We start from the raw sequence: 2,873 nt of genomic DNA on the forward strand, positions 1-2,873 counted from the left end.
ACCGCTAGCTATTTTAGAATGTTCTTTGGCAATTTTGCTGTTCAAAATGACCCCATATATACTGTGTTTCCTGGTGTTCCTAAAAAGGTTGCTATGCTTTGCACAGAAAATACAAGCTTGGGATAACAAGCTCTGTTAGGCAAAGGCTATCGTGCTGCGAAGGGAGCTGAGTGTTCAGGAAACAATAACAAATACTAAACAGAGTATCTACCAGAAGCTTTCAGAAAATGAGATTATGTGCTGATCAGTTAATAAAGATCCTCTTAGCAGAGTGACTCTGGAACTTACCTCTCTGTCTTTACTGGGAACATTTCATTATGTGCAGCAACTTTATGGAATATAATCACCAAGAACAACGAAAATCAACTATACATACTTTATCAAAATATACACTGTTAGAGCTATTGTTCTTGAATTTCATACAAAGAAATTAAAAGTCTAGAAATTAGGATGGAGGGAGAACAGGTGACTGATTTCAATTGTATTTTATGTCTAAATTCAGTGGGAGTCGTACAGTCCCTTTTTAGAGCCTTGACTGGGGGCAAAAGGCTCATAGTTTACTTTGACTCTGTCTGTCAGTCTGTGTCATAACCTTCATGGTAATTAACTGAACTTTTTTGTGCTAATTACCATTATCCCAATATGAAGCCATTATTATTCCCATGTCCTTAGGTTGAAGCTCAAGAGTCACCTATGTCGGTGAAATAGGAGTGAGCTGCAAAGGCTGTTCCTAGTGTTTACTTCCGAGTTCTTCCTTGCTGTATTTTAACAATGAAACATAAAGCTGTCCTCCCATAGGAAAACACTATTTTATTCACTTGTTCTAAACTTAAGGTTATTCTTCAAAACCTGGGAGGGGTACAAGTGTTGCTTCATACATGAAGATTGATTAAGGCTTTAGAAAGCAAATTAAGTATAAAACCTAGGTATTTTTTTAATCTGAGTTGCTCCAATAGCTCCTTCAACTATTTTCCAATTTGTGTGTGTGTGTGTGTGTGTGTGTGTATGTGTGTGTGTGTGTGTGTGTGTGTGTATGTGTGTGTTGTCTGTCTGTGTCTGTGTGTCTGTTTCTTTGTGTCTGTGGACAGGAGTATGTGCCTGTGGATGTACATGCCAAAAAGAGACTTCAGGGGTCCTTCCCCCACTATTCGCTGTCTTACACTTTAGAACACAGTACCTCACTTTGCTTAAAGTTGCTCAGGATGGCTGGCCATCTAGTTCCAGATATCTGCCTATATCCACCACAATGCCTGCAGAAAGGTAGGGTTACAGACACATGACCCAAGCCTAGGATATTTTTTTTCCTAGGCTTGGAGAATTTGAACTGTTTCCCTTGCTTACATGGAAAGCAAGCACAATAGCACAATTACCCACTGAGTTATCACCTCAGCTCTGGATCATTTTATTCATGTCATTTAGAACACAAAAAGTGCTGTTTATGGATTTTTTTTTCCTTAATTCCCACTGGGTAGGAGGAATCAGCAGAAAAAAATCAACTCAGATCAGATTTGGTCAGAAGAAACATGCTTTTTCTGTAAAGTTCTCCTCTCCCCCACCCCACCCCTTACATTAAACTCACACCCACTACAAGCCCTAGATGTGTGAAAAAACGACTCTGAGGGTGGGGTGGGACAGCGATATGTCCTTTCTAGAGTTTTCAGAGCTGTCTCATGCTGAGTGAAACCTGCTGATATATTCCATCCGTGTCTCCAAAAAGTCGAAAGCATTTCAAGTGCTGATTTCCCTTAAGAGTTATCAGACCTCATTCAGAATGGTTTAATGAGTGTAAGGGGTGACCTTGTGTCCAAATAGATACTCTCATATTAAACTATCTGAAGCTTAATCTGCACATATATGTGCAAATATTTTGGAGGGTCCATGAGGGTCATTGCAATGCTCTGCTAAGGTGCTACTCAGACTAAATGGGTAGGGGGAATTTTCCACTGTGCTATAATGATGATTATTTGCAAATGACATGAGCACCAGTAATTCATTCATGCACTGATACAAAGCTGGGTCTCAGTACAGAGGTATTGAACTCTCTGCTGGTGGTGTTAATTGATTCGTTTGGAACATTTCCCCCCAGAGATTCCCAATCACAGGTTCTCTGAGCAAGGAGCTGACACTTAGCTGGGGGTCCCGGATATACAGGGACACACACGTGTGAGGATGTTGTCTTCAAAATAAGCTACTTCCATCGCCTGGCAGAGGCTGATTCTCTTAGGAACACTCCCCAAGTCAGGAGAGCTTCAGTGAGGAGCTGGCTTTCTTGGCAGAGGTGGCCTTGCTTCTTCCCTGCAGGATGGAAAATCAGGACTGGATTATTGCTGTTATTTTAAACTAGATGCAGGTTGCTTGAAAGAAAGATCCCCAGCCCCTAGCTTATCAGTTAACTGACATCTCAGCCATCCGACCCAGATCTGTCTCTCCAGATATACACTGGATTCCTTACTAGATGGTCATCTCTTGAGCAGATTCTAAGCCATGGTCATATTGTTAGAGTACAAGGTCTCCCACACAGTCATAGTCATGAAAAAGAATTAAAGGTAAGAGAACAAATGAAACATTTAGAACTGAAATTCAGAAACAAATTTAAAGGAGTTTTCTCATACTGTTCACAACACTTTGAAAATTATTTCAATTTTAGTCCAACTGGAAGAGAAGCTTGGCAATCTCTCTCCCCTCCTTTTGTACTGTCCTTAATTATATTTTGAGTTTAAAATGCCATGATATCATGTTTTCTCAGAATATACTTTGTGTATGAATACACAAAAGAATGTTTTCTCCTAAGCTAGGCAATTTTTGATATCAACTTTTACTGAGTATCATATGTAAAAGTTATATATATATATATATATATATATATATATATA

The 2,873-nt window shown here is 39.4% G+C and overlaps 1 long non-coding RNA gene across 1 annotated transcript in view; it reads right to left on the minus strand.

Moving 5' to 3' along the window:
- LOC116098282 overlaps positions 1-2,873 on the minus strand; it is a 4,588-nt gene continuing 1,715 nt past the window's right edge. The window contains exon 3 of the long non-coding RNA XR_004121780.1: positions 1-2,295. This is a non-coding gene — a long non-coding RNA (uncharacterized LOC116098282). The remainder of the gene's footprint in view (positions 2,296-2,873) is intronic.

Source organism: Mastomys coucha, unplaced genomic scaffold (assembly GCF_008632895.1).
Source record: "Mastomys coucha isolate ucsf_1 unplaced genomic scaffold, UCSF_Mcou_1 pScaffold20, whole genome shotgun sequence".
Taxonomy (NCBI): Eukaryota; Metazoa; Chordata; class Mammalia; order Rodentia; family Muridae; genus Mastomys; species Mastomys coucha.